The sequence below is a fragment of the Haliotis asinina genome, chromosome 8, assembly GCF_037392515.1.
Source record: "Haliotis asinina isolate JCU_RB_2024 chromosome 8, JCU_Hal_asi_v2, whole genome shotgun sequence".
Lineage (NCBI taxonomy): Eukaryota > Metazoa > Mollusca > Gastropoda > Lepetellida > Haliotidae > Haliotis > Haliotis asinina.
In genome coordinates this window covers 43,123,618-43,139,151 of record NC_090287.1, presented here as the reverse complement: position 1 = coordinate 43,139,151, position 15,534 = coordinate 43,123,618, and the positions used below count along the sequence as shown (strand labels likewise).

The 15,534-nt window shown below is 44.5% G+C and overlaps 1 protein-coding gene across 2 annotated transcripts in view; it reads left to right on the top strand.

The window, feature by feature from the left end:
* The window catches only part of LOC137293540 (GTP cyclohydrolase 1-like), an 80,959-nt gene that overhangs the window by 43,773 nt on the left and 21,652 nt on the right, over window positions 1-15,534 (top strand). The gene's annotated exons all lie outside the window — the stretch shown is intronic.

The window sequence follows — 15,534 nt, the reverse complement described above, 5'->3', positions numbered from 1 at the left end:
AAAACAAGGGATCATACCTGATAATATAATGAAATAAATATAGGGATGGCCACGATAGCTATGATGGTCGGTGGGGCGTTAGTGAATGCCCTGGCATTTTCCGGGAGTAATTTCCTCTTCTCGAAACTACGAGATGATCACGCGGCTGAAATACAGGAAGAAAGGAAGCGGCACGATCTCGCTACTGAGAAATTACAAAGGGCACAGGCTGAGTACGCTAAAAAACGCCTCCAGAGGATCGATTTTATTAACGAACAACTCCAGCGTGAAAACCATGCCATTAAAACATTCAACGATGTCGATGAAGCAATGAAAGAATACTATCTACTAACTGGTAAACAATTGGAACCGCTAAATAAACCCACACTCGCTCAGTACTACACACCATCCAAGGGACAAATGAATCGTGAACTGGGCTTCATAGTGTTGGGTATAGCAGCTACTGCGTTGGTTGCGAAGCAATTAAATTAAAATACCTATATAAGTAAACATGAGACCCGCTCCATACCGATGTGAATACATACTTATGGGGAAGACCGAGGCCTGTGGTAGGAAATGCAGGAATCAGGGGTTCTGTTGTTTCCATATGGGAAGTCCTAACTACACGTGTTCTGTGTGTGGTATCGGGGTTAAAGGGCACTACTGTCTATGTAAAGCTCACGGAGCGAACGTAGTCAGACATCAACTCATCTACGAGAATAAAAAAGGCTACATAAAAGAACGTAGGCGACTGCTCAAGATAGCCACTTAAGGGTTACCTCCCCTTACTGTGAACCAATTAGACATTGGTTCTCTTAGGTGTAAACACGATGTCTACTGTAAGCGAGCTCAAGCGGGTCGCAAAACAGAGAGGTGTCATCGGGTATTCTCGAATGCGGAAGTCAGCATTGTTGAGATTACTAGGTTTAGAAGCCCCTCCTACGGTAAAACAATTAAAAGCTCAAGCAAAACAGCTTGGACACACGGGTTATTCAAACTTGGGGAGAGCCGGGTTAACCGCATTGTTATCACATGCCCCCGTAGCACGTCCCACTGTAAAACAACTGAAAGCCGAGGCACACGATTTGGGTTTAGGTGGGTATTCCCGTATGAGAAAACCACAGCTTGTAGAATTATTACGACAGAATAGAGCTATTGACCTACAGTTCGTGCGCACTGAGCACGCCGTAGGCAATTATTTGAGAGGTTGGCGCATGCGCGTTGATAGAAACATAGACATTACAGATATCAAGGTTCTGATAGCTGATAAGGTCAACCAGGAACTAAATAACCTAGGAAGTATCAAGTTTCAGATCACAGTGAAAATGTCGCTCGATAAGCAGGTTGGGGGCCCCACAGGGGCCACTGAGTATGTTCAGCCTTACTTCCGAGGTAAACAAGAGGTCGTCACACATGCAGAGACCATTGACGCATCAATCGATACAAGTTTTCAGCAGATACGAGAATACCTAGAACGCTACACACACTTAGGGTCCGGGTGGGCTGTAGATAAAATCGATAATGTCTATCTAGACATAGCTAACTACGTGCCGTTCAGAGGCGGGTCATACCTAGCCTTGCCTCCCTACTATAGGAACAAACATGCCATAGTAAACGTTAAGAATAGAGGAAACGATTGCCTGAGGTTAGCTATCAGGTCAGCCTTATTTCCAGCTGGCAAGAATTCAGATAGGCTTTCTAGCTATCCCCAAGACGATAGGCTTAATTGGGATGGTATAGATGAACCCACCCCAATATCCCAGATCACTAAAGTAGAAAAACAGAATAATCTGGCTATAAATGTCTTTGGGCACGAAGGTAACACAACAATAGTACACAGGGTCAGCCCGGTGAAGGATCGCCAAGTTATCAATATATTCATGATCCAGCGAGGTGAAAAGTATCACTACACGTGGATAAAACATCTCAGCCGGTTGTTGCACGACCAGTCGAAACACGTTGGGGAAAAACACTTTTGTGTACGATGCCTACACGGTTTCAGTCGAGCTGATTTATTAGAATCCCACCGGGAGGATTGCCAAGGTGTGGGGCAGACGGCCATACGAGTCGACATGCCTAAGGAAGGTGAAAATATCCTAAAATTCAGTAACCACAAGAACCAAATGTCTGTACCTTATATTATATACGCCGACTTCGAAGCCTTAGTGGCTGCCGCCGGCGAGGCTCCCAGTGGTAGCTTCACCCACAAGACACAAGAGCATAAAGCCTGTTCGTTTGGATACATTGTCGTCCGTTGTGACGGGGAAACGAAAGCTCCGGTAGTGTATAGGGGCCCTGACGCGGCTGAAAGGTTTCTAAAGTGTTTGCAGGAGGAAGAAAAAATTATTAGGAATGCATTGTATAGAATCGCTCCCATGCGTATGACCCGAGCCGACAGGCTAGCTCACGCTAGTAGCACTAACTGTCACGTGTGCGACTCACCACTTAACGGTGATTCGGTGAGAGATCACTGCCACATAACTGGTAAGTATAGAGGCGCCGCTCACAACGCGTGCAACCTCAAGCTTAAAATCAACCCTAAGACAATAAACATCCCCGTTGTCTTTCACAACTTGAGAGGGTACGACTCACACTTGATCATGCAGGCCATCGCGAAAATCGATGGTAATATAACGTGCATCCCCAACAACATGGAGAGATACATCTCCTTCAGCTTAAACGGACTTAGGTTCATTGACTCGTTTCAGTTCCTCCTGTCGTCACTCGACAGTCTGGTCAAGGCCAACAATACCTTCCCTATCACCGATCGATACACAGACGCCGAGACTAGACCCCTGCTTATGAGGAAGGGTGTGTACCCCTATGAGTACATGGATAGTTGGGCCAAGTTCACCGAGACCAGACTACCCCCTATTGACTGCTTTTATAGCAAGCTGAATGAGGCGTCCGTCTCACGAGATGATTACTCGCACGCGACTAACGTATGGAATAAACTGGGTTGTAAGAACCTGGGTGATTATCACGACCTGTACTTGAGGACAGATGTACTGCTGTTAGCCGACGTGTTTGAAACGTTTCGGCAGACATGTTTAAAGCAGTATAAACTCGACCCCGCATGGTATTACACCAGCCCAGGTCTGTCGTGGGACGCCTTGCTTAAAAAGACCGGAGTTAATTTGGAATTGCTCACAGATTACGACATGCACCTATTCATTGAGAAAGGCTTGCGAGGTGGGATTTCCATGGCATCCAAACGATACGCGAAAGCAAATAATCAATACGTGAAAGGTTACGATCCTAACAAACCAACCAATCACATTCTATACCTCGACGCAAACAACCTGTACGGCTGGGCCATGAGCCAGTATCTACCTACAGGGGGATTCGAATGGGTACCCCACGTTGATGTTATGGGGGTCGCACCAGATTCGAACAAAGGGTATATCCTCGAAGTTGACTTAGAGTATCCCAAGGAATTACACACATCGCACAACAGCTACCCCCTGGCCCCCGAACGTATGAGGGTTAACACAGACTGGATTTCTGAGTACCAACATAACTTGTCAGGTGGTCGTGTGACAGACGTTGAAAAACTCGTGCCTAACTTAATGAATAAGACCAAGTACATCGTTCACTATCGCAACCTACAGCTGTACCTGTCGTTGGGTATGAGGCTGACCAAAATACACAGGGTGCTCATGTTCGACCAGAGCCCATGGATGGAGCCCTACATCAGAATGAACACAGACCTACGAAAAAAAGCCACCAGTGATTTTGAGAAAAATCTCTACAAGCTCATGAATAACTCGGTGTTTGGTAAGACTATGGAAAACCTGAGGAAACGCGTAACCGTGAAGCTGGTTAGATCTAGTGAGGAAGACAAGCTCAGGAAATTGATAGCCAGTCCGGCATTCAACCGTAATAAAATATTTACAGACAACCTGGTTGCCATACACATGAAGAAAAGCCACATAAAATTCAACCGGCCTGTTTACGTGGGGATGAGCATCCTCGATTTATCCAAACACCTGATGTACGACTTTTACTACAACGAGCTCAAGAAACAGTACGGCGACAGGTGTGAAGTGCTGTACACTGACACGGATTCCCTGCTGATGGAGATTCGAACCGAGGACGTGTACGAGGACATGAAAAAACACCTCGATTTATACGACACCAGCGACTACCCTAAGACCCATACCCTACACAGCACGGTAAATAAAAAGGTCCTAGGTAAGATGAAGGACGAGTGTGCTGGCACGCCCATAGCCGAGTACATAGGTTTGAGACCTAAGATGTACTCCATACTGAAAGCCGACAATAGTGAGATCCGGAAGGCTAAGGGGGTTAAGAAGTATGTGGTGAAACAACACATCAAACACGCCAGATTCAAGGAAGCCCTGTTCAAGACCCGTACCTTTAGACATAAAATGAACACACTTAGAAGTGATGGGCATAAGATATACGGACTGACTATAAACAAGACGTCCCTATCGCCTATGGACACGAAACGTTGGATAGCTATTGATGGTATAAACACATACGCGTATGGACATGAAAAAATTTGAGGCTATTTACTACAGCCCGCGTGGGTACTGGAAAGGAGCTAGCGCAGTAGATAAGCTAGCTAAAATAGCGCGAGTACCCCCGGAGGAAGCCAAAGCGTGGCTTGAAAAACAAGCCCTGTGGCAGATCTATTTACCGGCACCACGCTACGTGCCTAGAAGGAGGTTCGGTATTAACATACCTAATAGCGTTCACCATGCAGACCTACTGTTCCTACCCCACGACAAGAGGTACAAGTATGCCTTAACCGTAGTGGACGTAGCCAGTCGTTACAAGGAAGCCGAACCCTTGACCACGAAAGATTCGGCTCAGGTAGCCAGAGGATTCGAACGCATATACAAACGCAGCCCGCTGACGTGGCCAACAGAGCTGCAAGTTGACCCCGGACGGGAGTTCATGGGTGCCGTGTCACAACTGCTAGCCAAACACGATACAAAGGTCAGGCGTGGCACGGCCGGAGCCCATCGCAGCCAAGCCATAGTTGAGAGATTTAATAGGACTTTGGCTGAGCGCTTGTTCGGCTATCAGTATGCTAGGGAGATGACCACCCCTGGAAAACGATCGACTGAATGGGTCACGAGGTTACCCAAGGTGGTGTCAGCAATCAACCATGAAGTCACCCGTCTCACCGGTAAGAAACCGGCAGACGCTATCAAACTAAAATCAATAGTTGCAGAGTCGGCCGCTCCATTGCGTGGGAAGGAGAAACAGATACCAGATAGGGCCCTAGTGAGGTATCTATACCAGCCGGGGGAACACGAGGGCGATAGCCGTAAGCGAGCCACCGATCCTATATGGTCAATCAAAACTTACAACATAGATAAAGTGGATATGAAAGCCGACGAACCTAACTTATACTACTTGAGGGATGGGCCGGGTAGGGGTTTTGTAAGAGAAGAATTATTGATCGTACCGTACGGCACAGTGTTACCTCCTACCAAGGCACAGTAATTACCGCCAACTTTTTTGTAGTAGGGGTAATAGTAGCAAGAGCTAATGACCCAACCAAAGCCTTATTTACTAAATAAGGCTTTGTAGAGACATTTCTTGAAAGTGAGCCAGAACTATCATTCCCTATACTACTTCAAATGCATAAATATCATAAATCTTTACTCCAAAGATGCCATTCATGTTTTGCCTGTATGGTTTACATACTACCTTACAAGATCACGTTACTAGTCATATGACCACGCTGCTAGATTTATTTATTTTCATGGCACGCCAAAATGGCAAAGTTGATCACGTAAAATCGGAATTGAATTGCAAAATTCATTTCCAAGCAGACACTAGTGTCATTCAAATTATTTTGCCCCGTGAAGGCTATCAATGCAAAAAGGCCAGATACCGGCAGTGTAATTATTAGGCTCTGGATAATGATGACAAGGGGTAGCTGGACGGGGAATCCTATGACTTTCCGTCTCATATGGTAATCACCACGATAATTGACCTGGGAAATCTACTCCCGCAGGTGTATTGTAACTGTTACAATAGAAAGGGAAGTTCTTTATTATCTCTGCAATCTGAAATGTTTGACTGTATAGTGTAAGTGTTTGATACAAGGGGCAAGTCATACTATCTCAACATGATTATTCAGCCAATGAAAGGATCAAAAACATATGATGTCACGTCCAGCAAAACTATGAGATTGCTTTGATAAAAGTGGCGGCTTGACGATAGAAAATGTGTGATATGCATGGGAATATAACAGTTTATGAAATGAACTTCATCTTGTCTGAAGGTAGGCTGAACGATATTAAAAGATGTTATATATTTTTCGTTCACGAAATATTTTATTGTTCTCCGAACGAAAACCCATTAAGCCAGGATACTTTATCTTAAAGTCTTAGCTTCAAAGTCTATGCTTTTACTGGTGCCAGCACAATGGTTACGTGTGGCAAACTTTAGCATGAAAATATCTTCTATCAGCCATCAGAAACAGGGACAAGTTGAATATTTGCAACACTGCACAAAACCACTTCCATTTTCACTATGGAGAGCTTTGTGTGAATGGCTTTGCATTGGCTTTGCATTGACTGATCACTTTTGTCATTTGTCTGAACCCCCATTCGATGACACAGTAATATGTTTTCACCTGAAAACCGATTTTGCTGTTGCCATCCCTGCAATAGAAACTTTGGTTCTGTATATTTGTTTTCAAAAGAGTTATTGAAACATTTTGTTTGTGTCACTTGAATCCAACCTGAAATCAAGATACAAAACAAAACAGTTGTGGGTGTTAAAGGTAAAGGTTGAAAATGCTGGCAAATGTTAATTTTGTGATGACAATATTATCTTTTTCTTATTTAATGCTGTATTGTGATTTACTGGTTCGAAACTCATAAACTTTGTGAATGTTAATCTATAGCCAAATTGTATTTTTCCTTTAAAAATTCCTATTTTTCCTCCATCAATAGCAGGTAATCTATACCCAGTTTGTATTTTGGGTTCAATTCCCCACAAGGGTCCAGTGTGTGAAGCCCATATCTGGTGTCCCTTAATATTAATATTGCTGGAATTTATTGCAGAAAGCAGCGTAAAAAAGTACTCACTCAATGTAGCAATATTCTTTTATGATCAAGTGATTTCAATGTCCTTTGCAAACAATTTCTTTGTATGGCATAAATTTGTTTATTAAATGTAATCTTTTGACATTGTTAATTTTGCTGAAACACAGCCACTGTGACTTAAAATCCAAACTCACCTACTTTTAACTTCGGATACTCGTCAACATCTCCTGGAAGCTGCACAAAGCAAACATGTCACCTTCTGTAGGGAACTAAATGACTTCATTTTTACCAGTTATACAACAGGAACAATAACCTGACATTTGACCTGACATTTCTGAATAATTGAAAGTTCAACAATATTTCCTTCTATATGGTACACATTGGAAAAATTAATGAAAACAATGTGTTTCATGATATACCAATCTCAATTTCAGCCTGCACACTGTACTACCATTTACAATTTTTTATGTCTTGTCAGATTGAATAACAAAATGAACAACTGATTGTGTGAAGCACATCTGCCAGAATGTCTGTCACTGTACTTGTGAATAATTCCACTTAAGAATTACAGTGAACAGAAATGTATAAATATACACATGATCATTACTTAAGCACCACCCATTTTCATGCCATAAGATTGTGTTTAACACAACACACTGGTCATTTATGATATGGAAACCAAACACATGGTTATAATTTCGTTAACTGAACCATCTAAAGTGTCAATCCATCAACTACCAACACTGCTGCTACTTTCAGCTGTAATATTATTTACTGACGGTCATATGGGGGCACTAAAAACATTATCAATAATCATGTCTAAAACAATGGTCACACAGACAATGTCTGTGGTCCAACGCATACAAAGTTCTCAAGAAACGTTAACTGTTCAATCCTAAGCCAACAGTAATGGTGACATCAGTATTTGGTTTATCCTCCCCTTGCACGGATAACTGCTGCAAGCCTCCTCCTCATGCTGGAAATCAAACGCTGAATGCGCATCATTGGAATCCTCTGCCATTCCTCATGAAGAGCCTGGGCTAATTCCTGTAGATTTTGAACAGATGGATCCCTTACTTGAACTTGACACCCCAGATGGTCCCATAAATGCTCAATTTTTAACTTACCTTACCATAGGGCTTATGCATATTACCTCAGGCATCGCTTAAAAGAGATCAGACTGTTGTTGATACGCCATTCTACCAAATGGCTACCTCATGTATCGACAACTGTTGATCTCCCTAACCACGCATTTGCGAAGAATCCAAACTTCACTTTTACTTCAAGCGTCTTACCTGTCAGACGTGATTTTTGTTTGATTACACTATTTTGCTGCTTGCTTTGTATTAAAGTTGTAGCTGGCTATCTTGTGTTTTTCGACTCATGGCGATATCTCCTAGTTTCCATGTTGTTTGTCCATCTTTCATTGCACGTGCTGGTAATGTTGGAGCCCAGTCCGTCTTCTTTTCCTATGTGTGTTGTTGTGCACATAACTTTGCTTAATTATCCATTTGTCGCTATTTTTTTGTGCTCTGCGTAATTCAGTGGGGGCAGCCATTTTGGTTGTGTACTCTTTTCTTCTCTCATCACTGAGGCGTGCTCATTTTTTGTGCAGAGGTGTTACTCCATTTTTCTGCTGTAGGGTTTTTTTTTTGTGTGTAAACCAAATTCCCTTATGGTGCTTTTTCATATAAGTTATATGTTTGTTTCTCTGCGTGTTGCAGCTTTGTTATGACCCAGCAGTTTTGCACACTCTGCAAGGTGCAGAAGTCCACACAAAGGATCCCCACCCCTGGTGTCCGGACTGTGCTACTGTTAATCGTACTTTTGATGATCGATGCCATCATGGCTCATCTCTCCATATTCAGGAATTCAAGGCCTATCTGTCAGCAAAAAGGAAGCGATTCACTTAGAGGAAAACGAAAATGTCTTCCCCTGCTTCATCTCTGGGATCACGGTCATCGCTCGCTTGGATGCTGGACAACCACTCATCTTCCTCTATCTACTACGGAGCCGACGCCTTTACCACAGGGCTTCTTGGATTCTTTCGTCAGTCTCTCCCACCTGGATGCTCTCTCTCACCCTGAAATGCAGAAGCTTTTGAGAACTCTTTTGCGACTGAGCGCTGATCCAGCGCCATCACCGGCGTCGCTCTATACTTTGTCATCTACTCTTTCGACACCGACGCCGGCAGTCACCTGTGGCTGTGCCCTTTGACACTATATATTCTACAGCCGCAATGCCTACGCCTATTCCGACGCCAGCGCCATTGGCACCTCCATCCACAGCTCCTTTGTCAGTGCCTACACCTATACCGGCACCTATGGGGTCTTACAGAATTCCCAAGCGTACGCCTACAGCTGCACTCTCTAGGGAAGAGATGTTACAACAACAACTATTGGAAGAGCGGGCTAGGCGTGTTGGCATGATAGACGGTGTCACTCCACTACTCCCAAGTTCTGTCATCGCTTCAGGAGCACTCGTCGCTGTCGTTGCCATCGTTCACGATCCAGATCCAAATCCAAATCGTTTTTTGCTTCGTCGATCGTTGGATAAGGATAGATCGCCAGCTTACTCCAACTGCGTATGCTGTTCTTGCTCCCAGACACCACCATCTTGCCGTTTGCTGCGGCGTCTCAATTCACGCTCCCCTGACGCTCGTCTTGGTTCTGGTGTGGAGCCTGGAATGTCGACTTCTGCTGCTGGCCATCGATGTCAGTCATACAGTATCATGGGACGACATGGAGGAAAGGCTCTTCCCACCTGATTACAACCTGAGGACAGATGATCAGAAAGCTGTTAATTTTTGACCTCAGCATCCAATGGTGGCAGACGCGATTGCTTCTCTTGATGCGGACTTTGCCAGGTTATCTCTCTCTTCCACAATCAAGGCTGCAAAGTCTAAGAAGGGCAGCTATAAGATTCACAGCTTGGATTTCGCCGATAATGGGGCAGCTCATGATAAATCACTTAAATGCCTGGCTAGTTCTCCACAGAATTCTTACACAGTCCAGAACTCCAAGATGCTGGCCATTGACTAGGAGTTAAATTGTATGCTTAAACCCATCTCAGCTTTAGCTTAGGCTATGTTGGCAGCCGCCTGGGACCTCACTGAAGGCAACGCCTCTAAGGTGGATCATCTCTCGACACTATTCCAGTGGCAGGGGAAAGTATTACACGACTTCTTGGCACATCTGAGAGTGGCGCTAGCTATGACTACGGCATTTCGGCTTTCAGACTTCATCGACCCCTATACTTGGCAGGAAGAATTTGAACACAAGCTATTTAGGGTGCCTTTCTCATCATGTTATCTCTTCGACGACATGATCACTGAGGTATATAGACAGCATGCAGAGTTAACTAACACGGAAGTGTCGCTTTCAACTTTCGAAGCTCTGGGATCTGCTTTTCGTGGCCCTTACCAACATACTTTGGACCGGTTGCAAGCTCCTCATTGCCATGTCGCCACCTCTGACAACAACGCCCCAGTCACGTGTATACTGTCCAGCCCAAAGTGTGCTTTTAGCCGACAGCATTCAGACCCTATTAGACAAGAATGCTCTAGAGACAGTGCGAGACCCCAAGGGGTTCTACTCATCCATCTTCCTCGTGCCCAAGATGGATTCTGGGAAAATGAGAATGATTCACAACATCGCAACATTCAACAGGTTGTACCTTCAGGACCCACATGGTCTTGGGACAACTCGGCCAAGCTCTGCCCCAGGTCTTGGTTAGCCAGTTTAGACCTGCAGGACGCCTATCTACATGTTCCAGTTTTCTGGCTGCACAGGAAGTTCCTACGCTTTGTATTCAACAACCGTCACTACCAATGGAAGGTACTCCGGTTTGGCATTTCTATGGCCCCAAGGCTATTCATTGCCTGGTTTCTCCATCTCCGGAATGTGGATTTCGACCCATACATAGTCAACTGTCTCCTCAATCATCTTGATCCTCAATGGCTACGCAAACAGTTGGCATTTGCCATTCGTCTCCTCAAGCAACTGGGGTGGATTGTCAACTGCAATAAATCACATCTGGAACCATCCCAGGAGTTGACCTTCATCGGAGGCTTGTTCATAACACACTCCAACCTTGTCCGAATCCCACCGGCCCGATGGGAAAAGATAGTGACTTTCACCGTTCGTGGACTTTCTCAGCCAGTGACCCTCAGGGAGTGATGCTAAGAGGTCGTCTGATGCTTTCTCCTCTCTCACATACAGACCGACAATCTACGTTTTAGGTTACCTCTACCGGACCATCTTCACTTGTATCTTCAATGGTGGACTCAAGAGTCGAACGTTTGCGTCGTTGCTCCTCGACAGACTTGAAACATGACCTTGAACTTTTTGTTGATGCCTCCCTTTAAGGTTGGGGTGCTCACCTCAACGGTCAGACGGTCTTTGGGCTGTGGTCTGACACCGAACGCAGGTGGCATGTCAACAGTCTGGAGTTTCAAATGGTGATTGTCGCTGTTCAGCATTGGATGTCGATTTTGCCTTCTCATAGCGTCCGAAAACTTCATGGTCGTCAGGGTGATTTGGGATCAAGGCACCACAAGATCCCAGCTGGCCAACATTCTTGACGATGGCAACATTCGAGTTCAAGTTCACCACATTCCAAGTTGCAGGTATGTACTGGCAGACGCCCTCTCTAGACCAGGCAGACCATCGCCAACAGAGTGGATGCTGCACCCGGAGGCTTTTTGTCTGCTCTGACAAGTCTCAACAGTCAGCTTCCCTTGTACATGTCTCCTGTACCGGATCCACAGGCCTGGGCGATCGACGCCATGTCCATGTCATGGGAGGGGCTGGGCGTTCCCTCTACCAGTTCTTCTACCAGCGGTGGTGGCCAAGATCAAACAGACCCGCCAGATTCATCTGCTTTTGATCGTGCCCTGGTGGCCGGCCAGAATGTGGTTCCCCAACTTGCGCTGTCTCGCCGACGGGGAACAGCTACTGCTACCAGATTGGCCGCAGCTACTACGTCATCCGCACAGTCATCTTGCGCATCAAGATCCGGCGAGGTTTCTTATACCGTTTGAACCATCAGCAGAAAGCTTGAGAGCTAAGGGGTACTCTACTCGGGTGGCAAAGGTTATTGCTCTGGCACACCGGATATTTACTAGATCTCTTTATGATAACAAGTCCTAACAGAATCAGAATCCTTTAACAGTATCTCCTCAGTTTCTTGCGGAATTTTTAGTCTATTTGAGAAGTTCTTCTAGGCAGTACCATTGTGACGTACTTATCTGCTCTTAATTTCATCTTAGCAGTCACGTGTGACCGGCAGGTGTCCAAGGTGCTGGAACTCCTCACCATGTTGAAGGCATTTAAGCTGGAGGATCAAAAGGTGAAGTTTCGTCCTCTTGTTTGGGATTTGAATGTTGTTTTAGACCATCTCCGTGCACAGGGACTTGTATCGCTTAGAAACAGCGCTTGAAAGACATATATGTGTATAGACCCTACCCTAGTACTATATAAAAGGAAAGGGATGTAACGAAGAAACCACCGCTGGCAAACCTACTTACTTGTCGGCCATAAGTGACCTTGACATTCAATGAACTGAGCAGATCCGCGCACACAGACTCGGGCCATCCATTTGGTGGGAAATAAAATATACAGTGGCAGTGGCCAAACGAATGGCCTGAGTCTGTGTGCGCGGATCTGCTCAGTTCATTGAATGTGAAGGTCACTTATGGCCTCACAAGTAAGTAGGTTTGCCAGCGATTTTGGTGAAAATGTTTGCTTACTGTTGAGAAAATGACATGTAGATGTTGCAATGCGTTTTCCGACCCACGGAATGCCGCAGCCGATCGAATCCAGCCCAGTGCTGGTGCTGTCAACGTGTCTGGAATTAAGAAACTGATTTAAAAGGTGAGTTTTCGCCATATTTGGTGATCCATGATTTTGGCGTGAAATTGCGGAGGTAGCTGTTTTCAATAATTCGTGGCGTATAACTTTTGAAATAATGATCCGATTGTGACCGTTTATGCTCATTTTGTAGGGAAAATATCTGGCGTTCGATCCGTTGGCCTCGACGTTGTCTTAAAAATATTTTACGCGGTGACATGTAACTTTGATCGAACAGGGGGTGGTTTCTTCATTACATCCCTTTCCTTTTATATAGTACTAGGGTAGGGTCTATACACATATATGTCTTTCAAGCGCTGTTTCTAAGCGATACAAGTCCCTGTGTCTCCGTGGCCCTCCTTATGAACCTTTGGAGAATCTTCATTTGAGAATCTTTCGAAGAAGACAGTTTTCCTTTTGGCGTTGGCCACTGCGGCAAGGGTCAGTGAGATCCACTTTCTGGATGTAACCCATGTGAACTTTGAACAAGCTCATCATGGCCAGGTTTATTTAGGTCTACTAAAGTGTCCTTTGAATGGTGATAAGATTCAGGTTACAGTCGTAGGAGACACACAATCCACACCATGACAGAGCCACCATCAAAGGGTTCAGCTGTATGGATCATCCCCTGTTGATAAGCCTCATTACTGCTTCTCCAAACTTGCCAACAGCCATCAGTAACACGAAGAAGAAAACGGCTTTCATCAGACCAATGGATCCTGCACCATGTCCTCAGAATGTGGTTTTGCTGTTGATTACACCACGCCAAACGTTGAACCTTATGTCTATCAGTGATAAAGGGACGTCTGATTGGACAACATGCACAGAGTCCAGTGGACCTGAGCCTCCCTCGGATGGTGCTCGTTGAGAGACAAACACCCACTCTCCATTGTTCTCTTAGATCTTTGGCATTGGTCATGGGCTTGCGTCTCACTAAGCGAGCTAGGGCATGGTCATCACTGGGAGTGGTCTTTCTCAGGCTTCCTGATTGTGGACGATCCTTGACGTAACCAGTGGCTGCATGTTTCCTTGCAAGGCGACTAATGAAAGTGTGATTGATATTCAATCTAGACCCAATCCTGTGACAGGACGACCCAGCTTCATGCATACCAATAATCTGCCATCTCATATTTTCAGAAAGCCTACACCTATGCCTGTCCAAAAAAGTTCAATTTCAGCACTGTTCACTTATTCATGCGTCGATAAGAAAGCAATGAGAATACTTCATTTCACCTTTTTATTCCCCTCAGTCACTTGTACCAGGACAGAACTTTAGCATGAAAAGCATGCATTTGAGTCAGCACATGAAGTTCATGCTAACTGCATGTGTATTTAGATATAACTGGTTGACTTCTGTTTTGATCCCTTTTTGTTACAATCGACAATTATTTTTGGTGGTGCTGTATATCGTGCACGTAAGAGTGCCATTTCATATCTTGGATTACAGCAACATGAATGAAAGTTGTACTGGGTAGATTATATTCTGCTTTTCTGGCTGATTCACATTTAGGTTCCATTGGTAATCAGCATTCCATAGCCACGGGGATTTGTTGGACCACACATCTTAACATTGTATTCAGAATCACTGCACTAAGAATTATCTAAGCATCAAAACAAATGTCAGTTTGGAATATTCCTTTGCATAAACACATAATTGTAAACTCATTTAATGTTTTGATTGTATATTTTTGACAACATCTCCAACTGTGCAGGAGCGAAGACATTCCTTCCCAAACTCAAGTCTCAAAAATGCAACCTGACCTTGTAGACTATACGGTGTTCGCCATGTTTTACATGCAACTCTAGCTACAGATGCATTTCACATGGACCCCCTATAAAATTGATGTGTCAAGACAGTGTTTAGTTCCACTTTTATGTCAGTTTCTGTAAAGATTTGATTATAGTGCCTATCTAATTTGGAATTTGTATTGACAGTGTTTTATTGGTTGCTGAGTATATTTAGGCATATAAACTTAAAGTGTATACAAATTCCTTATTTATTTGCAAATACAGTTTAAATTAGCCTTGCCTCAGTTGCGATTGCCTAGCTAGCTGACCTATGAAGCTGCTGAAAGCCACAGGCCCTCGTGTCATTGTGAGGATTACAGATTGTTTTAAAAATACATTTATTTTGAGATGACCCCTCCTACTTGAAACGTTTCACAGTACAATGTGTCTAGACTAGGCTGGACACCACCATCCTGCTTTGCCAGTCGCTATGCTACCATTGCATGCAGTAGTTTAAAACTTGACACAAATGGCGAATGATTGCAAGAATAAGGCCGCATAAAGGGTGTGGTCAAAGCAAGCCCTCTCATTGTCAACGCTTGCTATCGTTTGTGTCAAGGTCGTTTAGTTTATTGTCAAAATCAGCTTTCAGTCAACTTGTAGAAATATCAATACAGAACTGGTAGGTGTCATCAGTGGTGATCGATAGGCCAATCATACAGCAACGTGCAGGGAACTTGGACAAAGTACTGTGACTATGTGTCCCAGTCCATTCATCTGTTAATGGGTACCTCGTTAGGATGAGAGAGCCTGAACAAACTCGGTGCGCCAAGTGGCAGCAAGAGTTGTATACTCCCCAGGGAGTTGAGATTGAAATACGATGTGCTGTTGAGATTGGCATCCAGTGATCGAGGGAAAAATACCAGCGCCTTGAGCATGCACTA